The sequence below is a fragment of the Rhipicephalus microplus genome, chromosome 7, assembly GCF_043290135.1.
Source record: "Rhipicephalus microplus isolate Deutch F79 chromosome 7, USDA_Rmic, whole genome shotgun sequence".
Taxonomy (NCBI): domain Eukaryota; kingdom Metazoa; phylum Arthropoda; class Arachnida; order Ixodida; family Ixodidae; genus Rhipicephalus; species Rhipicephalus microplus.
The window spans coordinates 160,966,131-160,993,277 of record NC_134706.1 but is presented as its reverse complement, the minus strand read 5'-3'; the positions used below and the strand labels follow the sequence as shown (position 1 = coordinate 160,993,277).

At 46.7% G+C, this 27,147-nt stretch overlaps 1 long non-coding RNA gene across 2 annotated transcripts in view; it reads right to left on the bottom strand.

The window, feature by feature from the left end:
• Positions 1-209: 209 nt before the first annotated feature.
• Positions 210-27,147, bottom strand: part of LOC142767121 (uncharacterized) — a 32,609-nt gene continuing 5,671 nt past the window's right edge. Inside the window, exons 1-3 of one of the 2 annotated variants that reach the window (XR_012884765.1) lie at positions 5,412-5,883; positions 3,056-3,150; positions 210-479 (exon numbers count right to left, since the gene is read on the bottom strand). This is a non-coding gene — a long non-coding RNA (uncharacterized LOC142767121). Of the gene's footprint in view, positions 480-3,055; positions 3,151-5,411; positions 5,884-27,147 lie in introns of those variants that run through there. The other variant, XR_012884764.1, reaches the window with a different exon arrangement.

The following is a 27,147-nucleotide window of genomic DNA, read 5'->3' as shown; positions in this document are numbered from 1 at the left end:
ATAGAGAGTTTTTAAACACCAGAGCACAACGCTTAGCGTTTGCGTTGCGCATGCGTCGTGTACCAAGCTCCCGTGGGCGACAAATGCAAATGCAACGCCCGCAAGCATCGCAACGGTATGCTAAAACTCTGTACTAACCACTGTGGCGTGTTAGAGTTTGTATTACACGCCACTGTAAATTCAACTGTAATACATACATAAGTTGTGGATTTCTGAGGCAACCATTGTTTTTATTCACTACAGCTTGTTTTGAGCACCACGAATTGTTCGGTATAAGTTTATACATATAAGATATGTGTATGTACCCACGTATTCACTGAATATCGTTAAGTGGGGCATTCATGATTGACGTTACCATCGTGTTTGGGGCGTCCGTGTTGTTCGTGGCAGTGCAAAAGTTGAGCTGCATGAAACGCGTCTTCATCCTCGTAGTTTGCTTTTGGCATTGTGTGGACGTCCGTTTCTTTTGAATTTTTGAGCTGTGCATAAAAATCAAAGCTTTAGACAGGGCGCGATTGCACAGATTTTCTGCACAAAAAAAAGGAATGCGTATCGAGTCCTAAACTTAATTTTATACCATCCTGCTCTTAAACATACAGCTTCAGTGTAATCATACCGTGGTTTCGAGACATACTTCGGTTGATTATCAGCGCTTTTTTGTATCTCTTTGTTATCTTTGGTGTTTTATTTATATCACGCTGTTACCATTACCCGGCCCAGCTTAACAAGCTCCTTCTTAGATTAGAACGAGAAATCGTTCGAAATGGGAAATTGCTCAAACGAAAGAACCAAAATACTTTGCGGGACCAGAAATTATGAGATTAGAGGCCTTCTTGCATTAGTGAATGCACGGAAAAAAGAACACGTGAACTTTTGTAAACGACGCATTTTAAAGTGCACTGAATGCGTTTTTCGTGCTCTTTTTGCCCATCTTAATCGTCATCGCTGGTTTGCCTCTTCACACTCATTGTCTCCCCGAGTCATCATTATCATCATTTTCTTGGAAGTGGGCGCACTCTGCTTGTGGCTCTCTGTAGGTTGACGGTCTGCGCCCTTAATAAATGTTGTCACAACATACACGTCATAATTTACATATAACCACACATTCCTGGCCTGTGAAAATTTCGTATTTTTGTAAGTTAACCGCACCTTAAAGGTGATAGCAGAGAAGAGGGCGGTGATTATGTGAGAAGTTGTGCAAGGCATGACCTAGCATTGCTGGAAGAAACGTGCGCAGCGTTTTTCATTAGAAGGAGCTGACTTTCACAGCACTTGCGCTCCCACATCACATCAGCTGCTCGACTTAGAGATGGCAAGCTTCATATTGCGTGCATAAGCGAAAATGGCACGCTGAGTTGTTTCTCACTGCGGTCTGCTTCTGGTCTATGCATTACCAGTGGTGAGACCTAATTTGACGTCAGGGGCTCTCAGCTGCTATTATCGCAAAAATTATGCATGAGCACTACCCTGCACAATAAACAACGAGGGAACAGGTGCTACTGAATAAAAATAAAGAACACATTTTAAGGCCTCTTGCCTGCCTCCACCTTTGCCGCCTCATTTGCTTACTCCAATGACTGCTCCCCAGACGAGCAGTCAGATTTCGCTCCTGGTATGTTACTTCTTGCGGGCAAACAAGAATGACTCGATTGCAAAATAATTGGAAGAAATATTAAGAATAGCGCAATAACTAGTGCAATAACTGCCAATTTCCTTCACTGACAGCGAGAGGTTGTATATTGTATGGACAAATCGCACATCAGCGTTAAATTCTTGATTGTTCATTTCTTGCGAAACAGAAATGTTTAATTACGTGCTTCCTGATTCATGTGAAAGTGCTGAAAATTATTGTGGTTTTTGTAAAAAAGAAATGAAAGCCACAGGGAGATAGACAAAACAAGGTGCTGTGTAGTGTTAAAATGTACGGTCCCCTATGTGTTCCACATTTACACGCCCATATGTCATCTCATTACCTACAGCAATAAAGCAACTGCAGAGGAGCCGTTCATACAATAAATCTTCTTCGAGAAAACATCTGCATTATTTGTAATCGTACGACATATACAGTCGTTATAATTGTACATGAAAAGCATGATGATGCCTTCCCGTTCATCTCCAAGCTTCATGGACATAAAAGCGTTGGGTTCTAGGTAAGATGGCATATCTCGGATGTATGAGAAAACGACTACAGAGAGAGCGCAGAGAAGATAGAGAGACGATCAAAGAGCTAAAAAGAAATGAATAGAATAGAGAGAGCGAAAGAAATACAGAGAAAGTAGGAAGTTTTCTTTATTCCTCAATTCATTCTTACACTCAACTATTACTGTGGGCCTTGTTGGGAGGACATTGCAGAAGTAAATGGTCATTGTAGTACTTTCAATATCTGACTTTACAGGCAAAAAAGAGCAGAATAAAGCACATCCTGAACTATCCTATAATATACCGACATGAAACTAATGTCGCATTACAAATGACAAACATCTAACAGTCTCTAAAGTAGAGTGAAAAAGCTGCAACAATAGTAGTAGAAACACACGTATACAAAATTTGAGAACGTACCTGAGAATTACAAAACTGAACTCTGTCATGCTTTAGAGAAGTCATAAATTGTAGGCAGTTGAATGTCTAAAGTAGGCCAGTGTAAAATGTGATCCGCAATCGAGTTGTATTTTGCACTTAATCTTGGAAACAAAATGTGCCTAAAGAATTTATTTTGCGCAAGCGGTTGTGAATTAAGCGTAATGTGAGGATGGCAATAGAAAGAATGAAATTCAGAGAAATATAGTGAAGGAAAGAGATAGAAAAAAAGCATAGCGTGATCATCACGTAACCCTCTGAGCGCTACCGTTTTTACAGTCTTCCCACTGCATGCGCACAGCTGCACCATTTTTTCGTTTGTTTCTACTTAGGTTCGTAGTGTACAGGGCTACCTATCAATTATCGATTTTTTCTTTAACTTTTGTATAAAACATATGATGTAAGGTTACATGAAAGCGCTTTTTGAAAGTAAGGTTTTGTGGTTGAGTGATCTGGCTGTTGAACAGGAACGACTTACTTGGAGGGCTTGACGAAGAAATTTGGCGTGAAACCAGAGCTGTAAAAACACCGGGCTTGTTAGTTTTAAATTTCTTCTTGCTTTGTGTGCGCCACCTGGAATGTAAATGCAAAGCTGGCAAAATTATCTCTTGCCAGAAAAAAAAAAACGCCAGGCCTGCGTGGTACACTCTTAACCCGGTTCCACATAGGTTCCAGCTGGTAAGCGGAACATTTTTGCAAAAAAAGTTCCATTTAGTTAAGTGGAGATGCATCCCAGATAACGCTTTCAGTATGAGGAACAGTGTTCCACTCATTGGTCACTGGGTTGTGTGCGTTGCAGCGTTCCACTTATTCGGTACCTAGAGAATTCATGCATCCTAGGGAATTTATGCACACCATGATTAACGTCACCCGTATTTCTGGTATAGGTCAACAGGTATCATACTAAAATGAGACAAGTAAGCATACAGTTTTCTCATATATTTGTTGCACACCTGAACGGACGAATTGGGGGTACTTTCTTAGCATAATATGATAATATTGAAAAAAAAATTGCTTTACTGAATTCCTGCGCAGGTATGTCATCGTGGAACACACCGGTATTTATGCTCCATCAAAACATGCCTGCCCATGTTTTTAACATATTGAACTGAATAATAACAACTCTTTTGTCAGTCGAGGTATACGACAAAACATATAAGAAATGTAATGTGTTGTCCTACTGAAGTGTCATATTGGCTTAGTTATGCCAGATATCGGTTATGGTAACCATATTAGTTATACATGCATGCGTCGAGATAACCGAAAAGTAAGCCATTAATATATTAATTATTCTTTATATGGTAATTTAAATTATTTAGGTGAATCTAGAAACAACCATGCTGTCAGACAGGGCCAAATAGCACCAATCAATAAACCGCAACATTGTGAAAATGAACGTAATAAAGCTATAGCAATTGAATTTGCCTGTTCGTGCTTATAATTTGGTTTAGATGCATACACACATTCTCCTACATCATACAAAACCTCAACCCTACAATGCATGTGTGAAGATACAACTGCTACGGCTGTTGCTATCGCTTTGTGTGTGCGTGATATGAAGGCAATATGCTACTCACAGAAAAACAATATTGCTCAGAAAGCCGCCTGCAATTTCGGCTGGCAGTAAAACAAAGAACAAATATATTTTCAACAATTTATTTTTCCGAAGATTATCTCGCATATGGTTACGTGAAAACAAGTACAGTGTATATAGATAATACAAGGCCATCCCAAACAGCACACAAAGAATAAGCCATAGTGCATAGCAATACGGAATAAAACTTGTGTACCAACATCAATACATTAGGAAAAAACTGAAGATACAGAAAGAGTAACAAGTAAAACAGGTATTCACACGCAGCATTAGATTTGATCAGTTATTATTCTCGCACACGTGCGAAGTGTCAATTGTTAACCCAGAAAAACACTTGCAAGAAAGAGAAATTGTCGCTTGACGTAAGCTGTTCGTTACGATAATACTAACGGTACAGTTGTACAATTAGTGATGCCGCCTGGATGCTATCCTTTGACATACTTAGCAAAACTACGGAATTAGTAAAACGAAACGTCAGTGCTTACGTAGCTACCTGACCTGTGGAGCTCATTGTAGTAGTAGTTAGTTCTGTTGCCGGAGCTTAGGCCGAGAACTGTGATCCTATGGGGCTCACTTGGCCGTTTAAGGAGCCTTCGCCACAGCCCTTTGACGCCCGAAGACTTGTTTGCATGGGTGACATCAAGATCTGGTGATTCTGGACAGCATTGTATATTTTCAGAAAATGGGAAAGGAAACGTTTTAACAATTAGGTGTTGAAACAGCAAAGCGAGAATGACCTTACCCTAGTATATTGTAATTTCATTCTAAAATGCGCTTACTCATGCAAGCTTGTAAGGGAGTGTTTAAAACATTTGAATTATCTTTGTGGCAGTTTTGGTGCCTTTGCAGCTCCAATTAGCTGGAACGTAATAGAGCCCATAATATATGTTTAAATACACATACAGACTAAAACTTTCCGTACCACCCCCTACACACACACACACACACACACACACACACACACACACACACACACACACACACACACACACACACACACACACACACACACACACACACACACACACACACACACACACGCACACACACACACACACACACACACGCACGCACACACACACACACACACACACACACACACACGCACGCACACACACACACACACACACACACACACACACACACACACACACACACACACACACACACGCACGCACACACACAAACACACGCCCCCCTCCCCACTAATGCATAAGCAGTATAAATGCTCGTCACTCACCTCTGGGAAGCGACCGCAGAATTAATAGTCCGAGGCTTCAAAAGCAAACTTGTTAACAATGGTCTCTGAGCCTCCAGAACCATCTAGAAACGCGAACAAAGCTTCGGAAAAGGACGCACGTTCACGAGCGAAGGGCACACGCTGCCTGTAAGCCTATGCAGTACTTGTCAACTCCGTAACCACCGCAACGCTCGCCAGTGAAGCGAGTGTTGATGCGAGTGCGCAGATGCGCTTTCTTCTGCGTGCAGGAAGATCCGCTGCCGAGAGAGGTGGGCGTTCGGCAGTCGTTATTTCGCGAACGCTAAATCCGCGTTGAGCGTGCTTTTTTCCGCTGCACATTTCGGAATCAAAGAAGAGATTTATGGGAAGGACCTCTTCCTCGACGCACCTATGATGTATAAACTGGTTCTTTATGCTATCTGGAACATGCGATGCAGATACGGCGTCACTTTGCCACCGTAAGTGGAACAACCATAAAAGAATGCCACTTAGTAACTGGAACAAATCGCTGGGCTCGATGGCATATGTTGGGTTCCACTTAAATAAACAAAAACTAATGAAAAAAGCTGCCGTTCCAGATAACCGTCGTCAGACCACTCTGATCCACATAACAGCTTCGTCTGTTCCGGTTAACGACTGCTTTATCTGGAACCTATGTGGAACAAGATTAAGAGTGTGGGCGCAGCCCAGACACAGTGAAAGCTAGAAGAGCGGCCTTTCAGAGCCTTTTCAAAACACTCCTTTGGTAACTACTGCAAGCACACTTGCTTGGTCACCACTAGGGCATTACAATAAACTTCTGGGTAGTAGGCCGGCGTTCGCTATGCCATTTTTTGTCATTATTCCGAGAAGCGTCATATCCGCTAAACACTTGCAAGGAATTTCGTGCCGATTGTCCATGGAGTGGCTGACGACGATGAGGAAATATGGCTGAAGAGGGTATGCACCACAGTTTATAGGAAGACAAGAACAAGCTTTTGTGATGGAATGGAATGAAAAAAACTTTATTTTAGTCCTGCAGGACGCGCTTAGCGCGTAGCGGGCGTCTCCCACGTAGGGATCGACAGGGAGTACCTGGCGGCCGCTTCGTGGGCCTGCTGGACGTCCCATTGCTGGTCGGCGAGAAGTGAGCTCCTGAGGGACCTCTCCCACTTGCTTGAGGTAGAGTCGGGAGGAGTTGTTCTACACTCCCAGAGCATGTGTGCGAGTGTCGCTGTTTGTCCACATGATGGGCATGTGTCACTGGGGTATGCATCGGAATAATAAACGTGAAGCATGACAAGGTTTGGGTACGTGTGTGTCTGTAATAGGCGTAGGGTTAATGCCTCCGGTCGGTGAAGTTTCGGATGTGGGGGTGGAAAAATGCGGCGTTCCAGGTAAAAGTGCTTTGTAATTTCGTTGTACGTAATTGGTGCATGCCGATTGGTATCTAACCCAGCAAGATGAGGTTGCCCTGTGGCAGTGCGGTCGGTAAGTGCGCGCGCTGCATCATGGGCGATCTCGTTGAGGTTGGATAGGGCACCCGGCACGTGGGCGAGATGGGCGGGGAACCAGATGACAGTGTGGTGCTTCAGGGCACTCGGTCCGCATTGCGCAGGATACATAACGCCTGGTCGGAGATGACTCCGCGTTCGAAGGCTTTGATGGCCGGCCTGTAGTCGCTGTAGATGAATTCCCCTTTGCTGTCGAGCATAGCTATAGCTATAGCTACTTGTTCCGCTACTTCGGGATTTCAGGTGAGGATTGTGGCTGAGTTAAGAGTCTGCTGCGCGGATGATACCGCGACCACGGCGAAGGCTTGGTTGTTGCGATAGGCAGCGGCGTCCACGAACGAGACGTTGTCCGCTTCCATGTCTATGCGCTTGAGAATGGCGGTCGCCTGCGCAAGGCGCCTGCCTCTGCTGTATTCGGGGTGTACATTTCGTGGTTTGGGAGCGATCGTGATAAGGTCGCGGATTTCACGGGGAATCAGAGTCAACTCTGGGGGGTCCCTGGCCCTCGAGGAGAAGAAGCCGAGCTCACGCAGAATATGGCGGCCCGCCTTGGTGGTAGTGAGTCGGGTCAATTGTACGCGTTCCTAAGCTTCGGCGATCTCTTCTAGCGTGTTATGTACGCCAAGCTCGAGGAGTTTATACGTTGGAGTGGTGATAGGGAGGCCAAGGGCCCGTTTGACCACCTTGCGAATAAGCGCGTTGAGTTGATCGCACTCAGCACGTAGCCATTTGTGTATAGCGGCAACGTAGGTAAAATGGCACAAAAGAAACGCGTGTAAGAGACGCAGCAGGTTGTCTTCTTTGAGGCCATGGTGCCTGTTGGCTAATCTACGTATGAGTCGTATGGCATTCTCAGGCCCGTATTCACAAACGCTCCTTCACTCAAGGGCTCCTCTCGACTTGACGAAGTCAAGGTGGAGCGTGCTCCTCCACTCAAGGGGCCGCTGCGTTTCATGAACGCTCCTCCACACTTCCTTCGCCAAGGGAGGCCTTGGAAATGCTCCCTTCACTTGAGTGAACTGCATACGCCGAGAAAAGCGCCTGATAACGAGAGTATTCGCAATTGTGGTGAAGAATTGCCTGTCTATGTACATTAAAAGAACGCCTTTTCTAGTTGTTCTTTTTTCTAAATTGACATTACAGCAAAATACGTGCATTTAGAGTGGTAGTGTTGTTTCCCTAAGCCTTGTGCTGATAGAGTTAGCGAAACCCTCCTTCAAGTCTTGTAACAGTCGAATTCAGGCAGCTGAACGAACAGCTGATGGCATTTCGTCTGCTGCTGAACGTGTATACCTGCTTAGTTTATTTTATTTTGTATGCGTCTATTAATTGCAGTTAATATTTATGGTAGTTTTTGCGTGTGTGTCGTTTGAGAGCCTACTTTCGCCGGGGTGACTAACGAACTACGTGAGTGATGACAGGAAGCGCAATATATGGTTTGTTGCTTTGTTTACTTTCTCTTTACTGAGAGCCTTCTGATCACTAATGTAGCCACCGAATGTATAACGCGGTGGAATGAGTATTTTTTACTATATATCACAGTATGTTGGCGTGATTTTAGCATTCACCACTGCATTATGTATAAGGATTACTCGTACGTAAATTCGTTCACGCTACGGGAGTACGTGCACAGTTCCTAATTTCAGGGGCCTGTGCAATGTTTATTTTTCTCATTTACTGCGAATTTCCCCGTGGCGCTTTCGTAGTTGTTCCTCTGCGTATAATAGGAAATTTGAAAGACATTGCTCGCAACTGATATTCAAGGTTATGCCAGGGTAGCATTTAAAACTAGGCATGTTATACTCGTGGCTGAGCGTTCGAATTAGACTGCTACGCAAGTTAAGAAAAGCGATCGTGTGCCTTTCTTTCACTATTGGCGAAAAATACATTTTAAAGTTGTTTTCTTCATTTAGTAACATATATAGTCGGTTAACAGGGACTGGTGTGTGTGTGTGTGTGTGTGTGTGTGTGTGTCAACTTTAACATTTTAAACTTCCAAGGAATAATTTATTGTTTTTGCACTGTTTTTCTATTTGCCCTGCATTTGTGGATGCCTCTAATTTGACAGATTCGCATAGAAGTAACCTTTAAATCTGTGTAGCTTCCGGCTTCAAGTTCACACAGCGGCAACGTCTTAAATTTTTTCCCCGTCTCCTTCATCTGCATGCTCAGAAGCACAATCGTTAGTGCATGATTGACCTTCGCACTAATGTTTTGGATTTTATTTGCAATATAACTACTGGAAATACCTGTTGAAAAGGATCGTGGTGTCTGTGCTGCATTCCAAAGCCCCGGCACAACATAAGTTATAGGGGATGTTTTATTTTTTTGGAAATCATAAAATTGAAGCTGCGTCTGACTTATGGCGCTGTTCTGTTTTAAAAACTATGCTGTGGGTTCTCTCAACCTTCGAGAAAGTGTCGTCAAGAGGAGCGTATATTATTCTGCTGATTTATTGAAGACCAGTGCAACAAAGCGGTGAAAAATGCTCAAGAGTATTGCAGTCATCGCGGATACATCTGGTCATAACCCTGTAAATAAAATATCCGCTATTGCCGCATCATTAGAAAGTCTACCAGTTAGAACCACGCCATCTCACTTCCGTAAAAGAGGAGTGGTGCTGCTTTATATAAAACAAATTTAATTTTCCTGGAACTGCTTTCCTGTAGAATCGGAGAAGTGGTTTTTGCAGTCCTGTCTCATCATGAAAAGACAAACACGATGATAATTATGTATTAATAAATGAACCAAACAGAAGTTGTGAATGACAAATGGACCTTTATTACATATGGCTGATGAGGAGCAACGTGGCAAACATAAGAATGCAAATGAAAAGTGTTCATCAATCAAACATATGCAGCCTACACACTGTAAAGATAAAGTACGAGCTTGGAGGACATCATAAATAAGATTAAGGAAGTAGACACCATAACGTGCCTAATGCAGTGTAGCTGCACGCATTCACTGCTGCTTTTGTGCTTTTGTATACAGTCGTGCAAACTCTGCAATGCATTGATAATACGGCAGATTCTAGGAGGCCTTTTCTCTGTATTCTTCTGTCGGCAGCTGGTCCCCTGCACAAAGGAGGCAAGAAATAATATCAGAAAAACGTAATAGCTTGGATACAAAAGCCGCATTTTTCTTTAATTATAGCTGTGCACACATTCATTAGTATGTCTCGCGTTCAAGAACAGACATAGTTGAAGTATTGAGCTTTGACTATTTTGACACATGTTTGGCTCAGGCACTTGGGCAGCTGACCAGGCATATGGGTATATAATTTCATTATCTAATTGCAAAAATCAGTGCCATAGCCAGCAATTCTTCTTCGGGGAGTAGGAATGGGGTTAAATTAAAAAAAAACAATCTCATTATGTATCTGCTGTATTTATATTTCATATGTTTGCGTTTTCATACGACACTCGACGCACTTTTGCGTACATGCAGGTTTCACAGAGCATGATCATCTGCTTGATCCTCTAAATGTGTACTTGGTTGTTCATTGGTATTGTGAGCTGCATAGACACTGTATAAAGAAGCTATGTTTCACGCGTAGTAGCTACAGTAGCACACTCATTGCGCCCAATGTATTGTGTTGTGCTTTTCTTAAACTGTCTTTAATAGTAATCTGACCGAGGCAGGAAAAAAATTAAAAAAACACAGGAGAACTTACCTTCTCATTGGTACAGATGGTCGTCTAACGGAGGTGTGCTTCGTCGTAAATTTTGGCTAGGGCAGCAAAGGTTCACCGGAGAGGAAGCCACTCTAAAGTACGGTGAACCCAGCGCATCAAAAGTTTGCTATGCCGCTTGCTTGTCAAGCTTTCGCACCACGCTTCAACTGATGCGGTGTGCGAGCTTCATCAAAACACTTCAAAGCACTGGAATCCGCAGTAAGTCATGGAGCACTCGCACGAAGAGTATACGCACACCCGAAGGCAGGTAATCCACTGGCTCATGCACGGAACGCAACACATCACGGCACTGGTGAATGCTCCTTTTGACACCACGCCCGATTGTCCCGGCGCCACAGTAGCCGTTGCTAAACCGTTCGAAGACAGCTCCGTAGTAAACGCGCACCGTCATTGTCGAAAGAACGCGGCGGTGGCAGCCTACTTGATCGAGAAACGCCGTCAAAGTGAGACGGGCTCCGCCATGGACGCGATGCTGGCGCAAATATTTCACTCGAGGGACGATTCAAGGTAGCTCGATCGCTTCCTTGACAATCTCAAGGAAACGCTCAAGATTTTTTCAAGTGAAGGAAGCGTTTGAAGTGAAGGGCGGTTTGTGAATGGGAAAACGCCACTTAAGGAGCGTTTCGAGTGAAGGGTCGAGTGGAGGAGCGTTTGTGAATACGGGCCTCAGTCTTAGTCCTGAGCTTGTGTACTGTTTGGGTGTTGGTTCCGAGGGACTTGATGATCATGCCGAGGACCTTGACGGTGTCTATCCTGGGTACAGTACGACCATCTCTGGTGTGGAGGGTGATATTGCGTTCCGCCGGAGGTTTCCACCCTTTGGGCTTGACACCCCGGCGTTTGGGCAAATATATCAACAGCTCCGACTTCGCAGGTGAGCACCTGAGACCGGTGTGGTCGAGGTAAGACTCGGCGGTGTCAATAGCCTTTTGCAGAGTGGACTCAATGAAGCCATACGACCCTGTGGAGCACCATATGGTTACATCATCCGCATAGATAGTGTGATTTAGCCCGTCGATTTTTGAAAGTCGTTCGGAAAGCCCGATCATCACGAGGTTGAAGAGCGTGGGTGAGAGAACGGATCCCTGAGGAGTGCCCCGCTGTCCGAGCTCCACTTCTTCCGACACTAGGTCTCCTACGCGGAGGACGGCTCTGCGTCGAGTGAGAAAAGAGCGGATAAAGTAGTAAAATCGATGACCTAGGCCGAGGGCTGCGATCGCTTTCAAGATTGACGAGTGCGTTATTGTATCGAAGGCCTTTTCTAAATCGAGACCGAGTATTGCACGAGTGTCCCGAGTGTTTCCACCATCTAGAATTTGATGCTTTAGGAGTAACATGGCGCCTTGAGTGGATAACCCTGGTCGGAAGCCATTCATGTGGTGCAGGATGCAGTCGTTATCTTCGAGGTATCGACCAACCCTGTTGAGAACGACGTGCTCAGCCACTTTGCCCACGCACGACGTGAGAGATATGGGGCGTAGGTTATCTAGGCTCGGCGCCTTTCCTGGTTTGGGTATGAGAACCATGTGAGCTAGTTTCCTAGCATCGGGTATCTCACCCTTTTTCTATATATCGTTGATAATGTCGGTGAGGTAAGTGACGGAGTGACGGAGGAATCCTCAAGGGCATATGCAACGACGCATTTTAAATGTTGTTAGCCAAGGGCCCGCAAAAAATAGCCGATCTCGTCAGCTTGGGCCAGAGTTTTGACGAATCACGCAAGCAACGCGCCCAAGCATGGCGCTCTCTGGAACAATGTGACTCGATCGCGGCCTTGACTCTCGGAGACCAGAATGATAGGTTGGCTCGCGTAAAGCCCTTCGTGCGTGAGAGTAGCTAGGCAGCCCTCTCTTTTATTGAGCACACACGAACCAGCACAAACGCATCCTTTGGCCCCAGATTATTTGGCCCCGGCCATGAGGCACGTCATACAAGATGAGGTAGCGGACGCTTTGCCTTTCGCTCGTTCACCACCTCTGGAGGTCGCACCCTTTACGTATGCGCAAGTTGTTGCAGCCAGAGAACCTCGACAGCCCGCTTATGCTACCTCACTTGTCCCTATTCGGTCATCACCGGCTCCGTTCGGCCGGCCAATCGGGGCGTTTCCGAATCCGTGGCACACCGCAGACAACTGCCGGATTTGATATTCTTGCGGTTACGCAGGACATGTGGCTCGCTTGTGCCGCCGTCACCTTCTCGTTCACAGTGACACCATGCAAAGATTGTCGCACGACTGTCAGCGCTTTGACGACACAGCACGTCAACAAGGATCCTCTTCACACGACCGCCCCACCTCAGTCAGTCACCAATCTCCATTTTTCAAGACGTCGCTCCCTTTCACCTATGCGCCGTCGACCCTGCCCTTCAGTCGGCCGCAGTTTTCGAGGCACGAACTGCGTCGTCGTCGAAAGAAGTAAGTCCTCGCATTGCTCCAACAAACCTCATTGACGTTTTCGTGGATGGTTACCGTACCCTTGTGCTTGTGGACACTGGTGCTGCTGTTTCAGTAATTGATTTAAAACTTTGCCGCCTACATCGGATGGTTACCACGACGCCAAAGCTATTGTCCCTCCGTACTGCCAGTGCTCACCATATTCGACCATCAGCTGCCTGTACCACCCGCGTTCTCATCCAAGATATTTTGTATACCGTTGAATCTCTTGTGTTACAGGCATGTTCTCATGATGTTATCCTCGGCTGGGATTTTCCGTCTCGCAATCTTGCGGTTGTTGACTGTGCTCGTGCGGAAGTGGCCTTGTCTGCGTTGTGTGCCCCGTCTTCGGAACTTGCGTTGAACAAGCTGTTTGTCGCCGACGACATCGACATACTACCAAGTAGCGCAGCCTTTGTTCCCGTGTGTTGTGCCGATTTGTCTAAGCCTGCAGTGTTGTTTACGCCTTCCCAAACATTGAACAGTCGCAAGAGCTTAGTGCTGCTGTGAACTGTCCTAGATATTTTGGCGGGCGCTATCAATTTGTTTGTCACAAATACCTTTCCGTCTTCCACAACCTTGCGTCGCGGAGAATGTATTGGAACATTCCAAGACTTAGACGTTTCCTCCATCTTCAGGCTTGACGGTGAAAGTGATTTGCAGCCTAATGCACTGACGCCATCTGCCCATTCACCTGTTCACGAAAACATTAATTTGTTTGGCTTCTAAATTGATGATGAACTTGAAGAAGCACACCGGGAGAAGCTCCTAGAACTTCTTCACTAGTTTCGCGGCTTGTCCGATTGCCAGCAGACGTCCTTAGGCCGAACGCACACCGTTGTCCATCACATTACCACCGGCTCTCAAGCGCCTCTACGACAGCGTTCCTACCGTGCATCTCCTGTTGAGCGTCGTGTGATCACCGAGCAAGTGACTGACATGCTTCAAGGTGGCGTAATTCGGCCGTCCAGCAGTCCCTGGTCTTTACCTGTGGTACTTGTGAAGAAAAAAGACGGCTCGATTTGCTTCTGCGTCGATTACCGCCATTTAAACAAAGTTACGCTTAAAGATGTATACCCTTCGCCGCGCATCCATGATGCCGTGGACTGCTTGCAAGGCGCTGAATTCTCCTCACTAGACCTACGGTCCCGTTATTGGCTGGTCCCCATGGCAGAATCAGATCGTTCAAAGACTGCTTTTGTGACGCCCGATGGGCTATACGAATTTAATGTAATGACCTTCGGCCTTTGTGATGCACCAGCCACATTCGAAAGAATGATGGATAGCGTCTTGCGTGGGCTAACATGGAAGACATGTCTATGCTACTTGGATGATGTCGTTGTTTTATCTCCTGATTTCGACAGCCACCTCCATCGTCTCGGCGAAGTCTTGAGCTGCCTCACGAGCGCAGGCTTCAACTAAACATCAAGAAGTGCCACTTTGGAGCTCGGAAGCTCACAATACTTGGCCACAATGTCTCAAAACATGGCGTCCTCGCAGACCCAGAGGAGATTCGTGCTGTCACCGAGTCCCCGAAGCCTACTACCGTGAAAGCGCTTCGCAGCTTTGTCGGACTGTGCTCATACTTTCGCCACTTTGTGAAGAACTTTGCTTGGATAATCGCACCGCTGACACAGCTGATCACTGACTATGGACACCTCTGTGATTGGTCGCCAGCATGAGATGATGCTTTTGCGACATTACGCCATCTCCTTACTTCACCAACTATTTTACGCCACTTCGACCCCACTGCTGCAACCGAGGTGTGCACGGATGCCAGTGGCATAGGACTTGGCGCTGTCCTTGCTCAACGCAAACCTGGCTTCTCGGAGTACGTAGTGGCGTATGCCAGTCGCACCCTAACCAAGGCAGAGAACAAATACTCTGTTTCGGAAAAAAATGTTTGGCCATTGTTTGGGCATTAAAAAATTTGATCCTTATACGGATGCCCAATTGATGTTTTTACAGATCGCCGTTCACTCTGTTGGCTCGCTTCATTGAAGGATCCTTCAGGCCGGCTTGGGTGTTGGGCGCTACGTTTACAGGAATTTGATATTCACGGCATTTACCACTCAGGCCGCAAGCATACCGACGCAGACGCTCTTTCTCGTCCATCCCTTCTTTCAGCCGTTGCACCGGTTTTGTTTGCCGAAGCTACCATCGACAGCATCGATACCGCTGACATGCCTTCGGAACAACGCAAGGACCCTTTGATAGCCTCGCACATTGACGTTCTCTTCTCGCCTTCGGTGACACCACGCCAGCGTCTACCTCGTGCACTACGTCAGCAAATTCCCCATTATGCAATACGGGATGCCATGTTGTACCGTCGCAACTATCAGCCGGATGGTAGGAAATGGCTTCTTGTTATACCTCGCCATTTGCGCTCCAACATGTGCGCGTACTTCCACGCAGACCCTCAAAACGCGCACGCTGGCGTTTTGAAAACATACGACCGGCTTCGCCAGCAATTTTTCTGGCGTGGAATGTACTCGTACGTTCGCAAGTACATACGCTCCTGCACTGAGTGTCAGCGACGGAAAACAACTTGTCATGCCTCTGGCGAATTACAACCGTTGTCGTGTCAAGCTCGGCTGTTTGATATAATCGGCATCGACCTCTACGACCCACTACCTTGTACTCCTCCTGGAAATCGCTGGATTGTTGTGGCCGCTGACCATCTAACCTGTTACGCTGAAACCACCGCTTTGCCAGCCGCTGCTGCTCGTGATGTCGCCTTGTTCGTCTTGCGTAGCTTTGTCCTTCGCCATGGCGCTCAATGTAAGCTACTAGCGACCGTGGGCGTGCGTTTCTATCGCAAGTCGTCCAGGAGCTTCTGAATTAGTGCAATGCTATTCATTGCACCACTACAAGCTATCACCCACAGACAAACGGTTTGACGGAGCGCTTTAACCACTCGCTCGGTGATATGCTCTCTATGTACATACCTCCGACCATTCTATTTGGGACTTGGTGCTCCCTTTCGTGACGTATGCGTATATTAAGGCCACGCAAGCACCTACTGGGTTTTCACCTTTTTTCTGTTGTACGAATGTGAGTCCTCTTCTACGCTTGACACGATAATTATTTACCGCCCTGCCTCCGAACTTTTTCAGTGTGCCGAAGAGTGCCACCAGTTAGCGCGTTAATTTACGTCCATCGCACAAGGTCTCAAAAAAAAAAACGACGTGACCAAGGCAAGCCTGCTCACAGCTTCAACGTAGGCTCATTTGTATGGCTTTCGGTTTCATTCCAGTCCCCCAGCCTTTCCCGAAATTTTGCACCCAAGTACAATGGTCCGTACCGCATCGTTATATGCACATCATATAAGACAGTCCACATCAACCGCAGCGTTATATGCACATCAGACAGCCCACATCAACCGCTTAAAACCTTATAATTATCCCTTTGTGCTTGCTATGCCGTGAGTCGCCAGGATGGCTCCTCTTCACCACCGGGGCAAATGTGGAGGGGAAGAGGGAGAGAAACAGTATCTAGTCGGAGTGGCTAGAAGATGACTATGACGAAGAGCTGAGCTCGTGACAGCGACTGACACCCCTCAAACCAGGCTGTTAGTTTTTGTCAATGAACCCCTTCACACACACACACACACACACACACACACACACAAACACACACACACACACACACACACACACACACACACACACACACACACACACACACACCCACACACACACACACACACACACACACACACACACACACACACACACACACACACACACACAGATATATATATATATATATATATATATATATATATATATATATATATATATATATATATATATATATATATATATATATATATATATATATATATATATAATGCCGCGAACGCAAATCCAAGGTCCTCTCGATCATTGAAGCCTCGGTGACGAACTCAGCGACGGTCTTAGGGGGGTTGCGGATGAGTCCAGCGAAGAGCTCTTGTTTAACTCCCCGCATCAGAAAGCGCACCTTCTTCTCTTCTGCCATTTCGGGGTCAGCTCTCCGGAACAGCATCTTCATCTCCTCAGCGAACAGTACAACACCTTCGTTGGGGTGTTGCATTCGCGTCTCCAACAAAAGGGCGGCTCATTCTTTCCGCACAACCGTAGCGAATGTTTTGAAAAATTCGCTCTTAAAGACAGTCCAGTCGGTTAGGGAGTCTTCATGGTTCTCAAACCACGTTCTAGCTGCATCCTCCAAATAAAAGAAGACATGACGAAACGTTTCTTCGTCATCCCAACTGTTAAAGATGCGGATGCGCTCCAGCTTCTCCAGCCACTCTTCCGGGTCTTCACCAGGAGATCCTCGGAATGATGGGGGCTCACGAGGTTGTTGCAGAACGACGGGAGGGTTGGTAGCGCTGGTCATGGTGCCTGCGTTGATCATCGTCGTTTTTACGTCTTCTTTCCTCCTTTTATCCGGGAGCAGTCCAAACTCTGGCTGAAGGCCTTGCTGTCGGCGGCTGACACGAGTTGGGCGTGCTTGTCGTGTTGGGCTTGCTTGTCGGCTTGGCAATGGCTTAGGGTTCATGTACCCCGCACCTCCACCAGATGTCACGCAGCAAAAGACGACGCAGTTGTCTATAAGGAAAACAAGTTTATTGGAGCGAACTTGTGCTCCCCTAACAACTGAAAGAATACACAGGCGCCGAAGCAGCGGTCGGCAAAACGACGTGCACGCTAGTGAGCGTCGGCGATCGAATGTCGCGGCATCGGCTGTGCGGGAATTTATATCCGTTGGCGCGAGGGTTTCTCGAATAGTCGAATTGTATCGAGAACGCTGTGATAGCGTTTGTTCGAAACGCTGTTTGTTCGGAACACTCGAAGCGTTGTTCGATAGCGTTTGTTCGAAACGCTGTGATAGCGTTTGTTCGAAATGCTGTGAAAACAGTGCTAGCACAGGCCGGCGCAGCCAGGCCGAAAAAACAAAACACAAATAAACAAACCCAATGCATGGTTCGCGGCATGGTTCGCGGCAATGCATGGTTCGCGGTCTGTCACATTAAGGTTGTGACAGACCATCATGCGCTGTGTTGGCTCGCCAATTTGAAGGAGCCCTCTGGCCGTCTTGGGTGGTGGAGCTTGCGCCTGCAAGAGTTCAACGTTACAATATTCTACAAATCCGACAGGAAACACTCCGACGCCGACTGCCTGTCCCGCGCCCCCGTCGACCCACCACCACAGGACTCCGATGAAGACAGCGCGTTCTTCGGAGTCGGGAGAGAGAGCGACCTAGCCGCCCAGCAGCGTGCCGACCTTGACCTCCGCGCCATAATCGACTACCTCGAAGGACGCAACGTCGCCGTGCCTAGGGCGTTCCAGCGCAACTTACCTGCGTTCAGCCTCAAAAACTCCATCCTAGTGAAGAAGAATTTCAACCCCGGAACGAGAACGAATTATCTACTTGTCATCCCCGCAGACCTTCGTGACGAAATTTTGAAGCGTGCCACGACGACCCGTCTTTCGGACATCTCGGAACAGCTCGCACGATTACAAAAATCAAGGCGAAATACTTCTGGCCCCGCCTTACATCCGATGTCACCCACTACGTCCAGAACTGCCGTGAATGCCAGCGACGAAAAGCACCACCGACGAGACCCGCCGGACTTCTGCAACCGATCGCCATCCCAATGAGGCCCTTCCAACAGATCAGAATGGACCTTCTGGGCCCGTTCCCTACATCCCGATCCGCGAACAAATGAATTGTCGTAGCGACAGACTACATGACGCGCTACGCAGAGACCACCGCTCTGCCGAGGGGAACTGCACAAGAAGTTGCAAAGTTCTTTATTAACCAAGTTGTGCTGCGACATGGAGCCCCTGAGGTCCTAATCACGGACCGCGGAACGACCTTCACTGCGGAGCTCATGCAAGGAATCTTACGCTACAGAAACACGGATCACCGAAGAACGACGGCGTACCACCCCCAAACGAACGGACTAACGGAACGGCTGAATAAGACAATCGCGGATATGCTGTCTATGTACGTGGACGTTGAACATAAGACGTGGGACGAAGTCCTCCCATACGTCACGTTTGCGTACAACACGGCTACCCAAGAAACCACGCAGATGACACCGTTCGAGCTCGTCTACGGAAGACGGCCGACTACGATGCTCGACGCCATGCATCCGCAAGTAGAAGACGACGACCTCAACGCCGACGTCCAAGGATACCTACAACGTGCGGAGGAGGCCCGCCAGGTCGCTCGAGTTCGTATAACGGACCAGCAACTGGTGGATGCCGGACGTTACAATCTCCGACGTCAAGACGCCGAGTACCATCCCGGAGATCGTGTGTGGGTTCGGACTCCCATTCGACGACGTGGACTCAGTGGGAAACTTCTACGACGCTATTTCGGACCCTACCGGATTCTACGACGTGTTGGCGAACTAACGTACGAAGTGATCCTCGATGGTGACTCCCGTACATCAGGACGACGCACGCGGCCCGAAGTCGTCCATGTGGTTCGCTTAAAACCTTTCTACGGACGATGACGAACTTTTATTTTAATTTCTTTGGACTGTCCCTTATGTTAGCATCGGGTCGATGCACTCTTAGAGGGGGGGTAATGCCGCGAACCATGCATTGAGTTTGTTTATTTGGGTTTTGTTTTTTCGGCCTGGCTGCGCCGGCCTGTGGTATCACTGTTTTCACAGCGTTTCGAACAAACACTATCACAGCGTTTCGAACAAACGCTATCACAGCGTTTCGAACAAACGCTATCGAACAACGCTTCGAGCGTTCCGAACAAACAGCGTTTCGAACAAACGCTATTACAGCGTTCTCGATACAATTCGACTATTCGAGAAACCCTCGCGCCGAGGGATATAAATTCCCGCACAGCCGATGCCGCGACATTCGATCGCCGACGCTCACTAGCGTGCCCATCGTTTTGCCGGCCGCTGCTTCGCCGCATGTGTATTCTTTCAGTTGTTAGGGGAGCACAGGTTCGCTCCAATAAACTTGTTTTCCTTATAGACAACTGCGTCGTCCTTTGCTGCGTGACAATATATATATATATATATATATATATATATATATATATATATATATGAAAGTAGATGCGCTTTCACATAACAACTGTTTATTCTGCCTCCGTTTCGACACGGGAGCACCGTCTTTTACAGGGCATAATAATATTTACACATGTTCGGTGTCTTCTTATAGCCTGTCGAGACAGGAGGGAAAGGGTCAAAAGAAAAGTAAAAAGAAAAAGGAAACAAGGAAACGGGGGGAGACACGTTAAAGAAATCTAGGGGAAGAACCAAGACCCACATGGCGGAATTAGAAAGTGGCAGCATCTCAACAGAGTAGGGCGGTGGTAGACGAGCAATGCCACCATTGTCAACGATACCTCCCCCGCACCCACTTTTCCCCAAGTGGGAAGTGTGGCACCGTTCTTGCATTTCACATTCCCGTGTAATCCGCTGGCAGCTTGTTCCTCTTTGAAGTTTAGGACAAATTGATGGCGAGAGCTTACGCGCTTCGAGTGCGTGCTGGTGGCGTCGGAAGAAATGAAAAAAGCCGGTAATTGAGGCGCAGCCATCAATATTCATTATATGCAATGGCTCTTGCAATTGAAGGAACAGAAAATGTGCGTTAAAAATTAAAAAAAGAATAAAAAGACAAAAAAAAGCCGAAAGAAAAAAAGGGGGGACGGAACTGTACGACATCCGGGACCGCTTATCTGTGCGTTACGGCTGTGCTTGAAGAGGCAAACCATTTCTATATTGTCAGATACATAGGCTAAAAGCTTTGTTAGTGGGTAATAGTGTTGTCGTAATGAGAGCGGATTGATAAGAATGAAGCGTTTGCGTCTTTTAGTGGTCGTAACGCTGCCAGAGTGCCTGGGTGTTCATTTATTCCGAATTTTATCGTGTTGAATTTGTATATAAAATGAGATTCCCGTTGTTCCCGTTCTCTGATTGTTCGACAATTGTTTTCCAATAGTGTAACCCTAATGTCATCAAAGCTGTGGTCTTTAATGTGCTGCGTTTTGAAAGTGGAAGGCCTGGCAGGTATCATAAATGTGCCCGATGGTTGTTGAATCTTATTCTAAATGGAGTGTCTGTCTGGCCCACGTATGGCTTGTTACATACCCCACATTCCAGAAGGTATATGACGTTGTCTCAGTCACAGTCTATTGCACCTCTTATCCTGTGCTTAAAATCCCAGTGGGTGCTTTTCGCCACTGTCGTTGTCTGCACGTGTTTGCATACCTTGCATCTGCTTTTTCCGCAAGTGTGACACCCTATTCGAGATTTCATGCATATCTTTGAATTTATTAAATGATCCTTTATATTTTTCGACCGTCTGTATACTACAGAAGGAGAAGTAGTGAAAATTTTGGATAGTCGCACGCTCTGTTCCAATATGTTAAAGTGTTTTCTTAGGACACTGTTTATTTTTGGTGGTTGCTCGTGAAGGTTAATGGAAAATTTTTGTTGTGTTGGTCGGCGTATTTCTGGCAGTTGAGAAGAATCTGGCGGTCCAGATTTTCAGCTTTTTTGATGGCGTCATGATAGCTGGAGGGTATTCTTTTTTAAGGAGTACTTCGCGCATATGTGTGCTGTTTTTGTGGAAGTCCTCGGTGCGGGAGTAGACTCGTCGGAATCTGTGTGCTTGGGAATAGGGAATGCTGGTCTTGCAATGTCACGGGTGGCAGCTTTTGAAGTGGAGGTATTGTTGCCTTTCCGTAGGTTTTCTGCATACGCTAGTTACGAACGCACCATCGTCAACTCAAATGAGTACACCAAGGAAATTTATTTCAGTTAACACTGAAATAAACTTCCTTGGCACTTTTTTCTCATGTACAGTATAAAAAAGGCTTTTTTTCATCATGTACAGTATGCAAGGTTGGTGTAACGATGGTCTAGACATCTTGTGACACTTCATGCAACAACAGTCATGAACACGTTGGCTAACGCGTAATGTTTTTGAGCTGAAAGTGACTCAAAAGGTAACCTATTTGTAGTAACGCCACGGCGCAGTTTTTTCACCAAACGTACAATGCACGACATTTCTGCAATAATAACGTTGTGATTGGCTGGTTCACTATAGCTCCACGAGATGACGCCACCTATTCAGCTGCTCGGGGGCTAGTACGTTTGTGGTTTTTATGTTCTAGGTAATCCGGCTGAAATAATGTAATCAACATTGACGCTCGTACTTTGGCTTATTACTACTCGACGGCTCGAATATCCTCAGTGCGCATACTGCAAGTTATTGGAAGGTGAATTTGCTAGATAGCGTGGGAAACAGAAAGCCTATCTGGTGGGTAGTTTACGTTACATTCCTTAAAAACTCGCGCATGGGCAGTTTCTGTCCGGCATCCGGTAACACGATAACCTAAAGAAGTATACGTGCAAGCTAAAAACCCCTAACAACTACGTATACGAATACCACTTTTTGTTATCGGTGTCGTCTAATCCCGTGAGAGTTCACGCTGCCGTTGGGTGGTCGGCGTTGTAGGCTCCCGGCAACCACGTTTCTCAGCAGCTTCGCCGATAAGTTGCAAACGATGGCGGCCCATCTTCAACCATTTTCAAAAGGCACCATGGCCAGCACCTCTAATAGAAAAATGTCCACCTCGGGCGTGAAGCAAAACTTTGCTCTGTGCTGCTTTGCCGGAGGCGTCATCTTGAAAGGCGGCCGGGCCATGCTGTCCGAGATTTGGTGCCTTTGTGCTATGCCATTTGTGCTTAGAAGTCAAGCTGGTGGCTCTGGCCAGCATCTGCTTGGCTCGCCGTGAAGGTGGGTGACGTCACGGGTAACATGATGCGCCAGCATGTGCGCCAGGGCAGCATATCTCCGCTAGGAGGCCAGTGGTGGCAACGTTGTTTATGGCCACGCGGACGCATGGCCTCATCACCCCAGCGATCTAGCGACGCATGTGCTTGGGGTTTCGTGCATGCGCAATACCGCTGCCCCAACATCATGGGTACGCAAGCCGCTTGCGTACGCAGCACCAAATCTCTCTAATAAAGGTGCCGCCACCCAACTACACTGAACGCAATCCTTAAAAAAAATACACACTGACGACGCCACTCGCACAGCAAAATAAACCCTGGAACGTTCTCGAATTTTTTCCTCCCTCTTTTTTCAATTCTTTCTTTCTTTTTTTCTGTTTAAGCCGTGGTTTCGCTCTCATCTTTCACTCAAAATACTGTAAGTGTGAGCGCGAACAGAATGTACCCTTATTCCTGACGAAGGATATATATATATATATATATATATATATATATATATATATATATATATATATATATATATATATATATATATATATATATATATATATATATATATATATATATATATATATATATATATATATATAAAGAGAGAGAGAGGGGGGTATGTGATATGGCAACAGTTTCGGGAAGGGTCCGCCCTTCGTCAGGGGATGACTCATCTCCTGATGAAGGGAGGACCCTTCCTTTCGTCAAGAAGGGAGGGGTCGAACGAAATGTGGCTTTATCAACGTTTCTGCTGTTGGGCCCACAATACATTGATGTAGGCGGCCGTCGTACCAACGTTGAGGTGCCTATATTCGTGAGTAAAGTTTTGCAGCAATACTTTTGCTTTGCTTTCAGGCACACTAATTCTGCCTCTTGCAACTCTCTCTCTCTCTCTCTCTCTCTCTCTCTATATATATATATATATATATATATATATATGTATATATATTTATATATATATATTGTAATGACTCTGAATAACGGACGCTCTGCTGGTAATGAAAAAGACGAGGATGATCGGTGGCTGCAGCAGTAGCTCGCGCACGCCGCTCGCCATTAGCCAGACCTGCCTGATAAAGCACATTTTGCCAAGCTGCGTCTGAACCTTTCTCGACGTACAACACCTCTACTTTAATATATATATATATATATATATATATATATATATATATATATATATATATATATATATATATATATATATATATATATGGAAAGAAGTGTATACTTAAGGGCTCGTTTTTCGGTGCTTTTACACAATAAATATGAGATCTGACAGATAATAATGCCAAGGAAAGCATATATATATATATATATATATATATATATATATATATATATATATATATATATATATATATATATATATATATTGTGAGGAACCGGTTTATTCGGCCAGGCTCGAGCTCAATCACGCTGGTGATGACATTCTTAGATGAAGAAGATGTACAGGTGATGATGATATCAAAAAGAATAAAGAGTCATTCGCTTGTCGCGCTCACACTAATTCCCCCGCGCGGTGAATGCGGCCGCCTGGTCGCTTGACAGTATTATGAAATGCGTCGCGCATAAGGCTTTAAACGAGATACGTGCACTATCTCTGTTCCTCGGTAACGATGATCAGGACTAGCGCTAAGAGGAGAAACGCGGTAATTGACGGGAGATGTCTGTTCGACCACCGTGTATGGCCCAATGAAGCGACTGATGAATTTGTCGCATAGGCCGGGGACGCGTAGTGGTGTCCATAGAAGAACTTCGTCACCAGGGGAAAAACTCACACCACGGCGAGACGAGTCGTAGCGAGATTTTCGAGTGTCTTGAGAGAGGCCGGTGTTAACACGGGCCTGGTGACGGCAGTGTGCTAGACGAGATAGGAATTCTTCAGAGAAAGGAGCCGTCGAGGGTGCAGGGGCCGAAAGGAAAGAGACATCCAGAGCGAAACTCGGCGAGCGACCATGGACGAGAAAAAATGGAGAAAAGCCGATAGTGCGTTGAGCAGCCGTATTATTGGCGAATGTCACGAAGGGTAGAATTGCATCCCAGTTCGCGTGGTTGGGGTGAATGTACATGGCGATCATGTCCGATAGGGTCCGATGAAATCGTTCAGTCAATCCGTTGGTCTGCGGGTGGTAGCGAGAAGTGGTCTTGTGAACAGTGTTCGAGGCACGCAAAACTTGCTCGACAATGGAAGATAGGAAGACTTTGCCACGATCACTGAGGAGAATGCGTGAAGCTCCATGACGCAAAAAGATGTGGCGAAGAAAGAAATCGGCGATCTCAGTGGCAGTCCCAGATGGTATAGAAGCTGTTTCTGCGTAGCGGATAAGGTGGTCGACTGCCGTGACAATCCAGCGATTCCCATTGGATGATATAGGAAGAGGGCCATACAAGTCGATTCCAACGACTTTAAAAGGTGAGGCGGGACAAGGAAGAGGTTGCATTAAGCCAGCCGGAGCAGTTGTCGGTCGTTTTTGCCGTTGGCAATGGACACAGGAGGCGACGTACTTAGCGACGGCTGAAGAAAGGTCAGGCCAAAAACAATGACTTCGTATTTTGTCGTAAGTCTTGTGGTAGCCTAGATGAGCAGCGGTTGGATCATCATGAAAGGCTTCCAGAACTTCACGTTGCAGAAAACGTGGGATGACGGGTACCCACTTGTTGCCATCGATGTGGTAAACGTAGCGACATAAAGCCTCACCGACAAGCTTAAATTGTTTAAGTTGTCGACGGAGTCTGGCGTTTGGAGGAGTAGTAGAGCCGGTCAAGCGGTCAACAATGGGGCGGCAGTATGGGTCGGCACGTTGTTGTGAAACAAGGACGGATAGGGTGGCAGGTGATGAACTTAGCGCTGCGATTGGAGAGGTGCTGTTGTTTTGGAGTATCGATGGTGAATTGCTTCCGCTTGGCAAAGGACAGCGCGATAGAGCATCAGCATCTTGATGCTTCTTCCCAGATCTGTAGGCGACATCGAAATCATACTCCTGTAAGCGAAGCGCCCAGCGACCAAGGCGACCCTATAAGTTTTTCAGCGATGAAAGCCAGCATAGGGCGTTATGGTCGGTCACGACGGTAAAATGACGGCCGTGAAGATATGGTCGGAATCTTTGCACTGCCCAAACAACAGCAAGGCACTCCTGCTCGGTGATAGTGTAGCTCTTTTCTGGAGCGGTAAGAGCACGACTTGCGTAAGCAACGATGCGTTCGCGTGAGTTTTTGTCACGCTGCAAGAGTACCGCACCGAGACCATGACTACTTGCATCGGTGTGAAGGATAGTGGGTACGGTGGAATCGAAGTGGCACAGTACCGGATCCGACGTGAGGGCTTGCTTCAATGCCGTGAAAGCGCTTTCGCAATCTTCGGACCAAATGAAGGGGACGTTCTTTGCGAGGAATTGATGGAGCGGAGACGCAAGTTCCGCGAAACCACGTATGAAGCGCCGGAAGTAAGAAGATAACCCAAGAAAGCTGCGCAGGTCCTTCTGACGTAGTGGACGAGGAAAATCGAGGACAGCGGCAAGCTTCTCGGGGTCGGGCCGAATTCCTTCTTTGCTGACAAGGTGGCCGAGAACCTTCATTATCTTGCTAGCAAAGGTACATTTCTTGGTGTTAAGCTGTAGACCGGCTTTTGCAAGGCATGTGAGGACTTCGTCAAGACGTTGTAGATGCTGCGAGAACGTGGATGAAAACACTACTATGTCATCGAGATAGCACAGTTATGTTTTCCATTTCAAACCACGCAATACGCCGTCTACATGCGTTCGAAGGTGGCGGGCGCATTACAGAGTCCAAAAGGCATCACATTGAACTCGTACAACCCATCTGGCGTTGAAAAGGCGGTCTTCTCTTTATCAGACTCCGACATTGGTATCTGCCAGTAGCCTGACCTAAGGTCGAGGCTGGAAAAATACTCTGCGCCCTGTAATGAATCCAGCGCATCGTCGATCCGAGGGAGGGGATAAACATCCTTGCGCGTTATTTTGTTTAGCGCACGGTAATCGACGCAGAAACGCACTGTCCCATCTTTCTTTTGAACGAGAACAACTGGGGATGACCAGGGACTCGAGGAAGGACGTATGATGTTGCGTCGTAGCATGTCTGAGACGTTTTCCTTGATGATCTTGCGTTCTGCCTGAGACACGCGATATGGACGCCGATGTAGAATACGAGAGCCGTCAGTCTGGATGCTGTGAGTAGCGGTGGTAGTCATGCTGAGAGCGGGCGAGTTCACGTCAAATAGAGAACGGTGTCTATTTAACAGGGCGAGCAAATCTTCAGTTTGATCAGGTGTTAAGTCATTGCTTATTGTCGCCGACACAGGTGTGGCAGAGGCATTGAATGGCAATGATTGCGACTTCGGAACA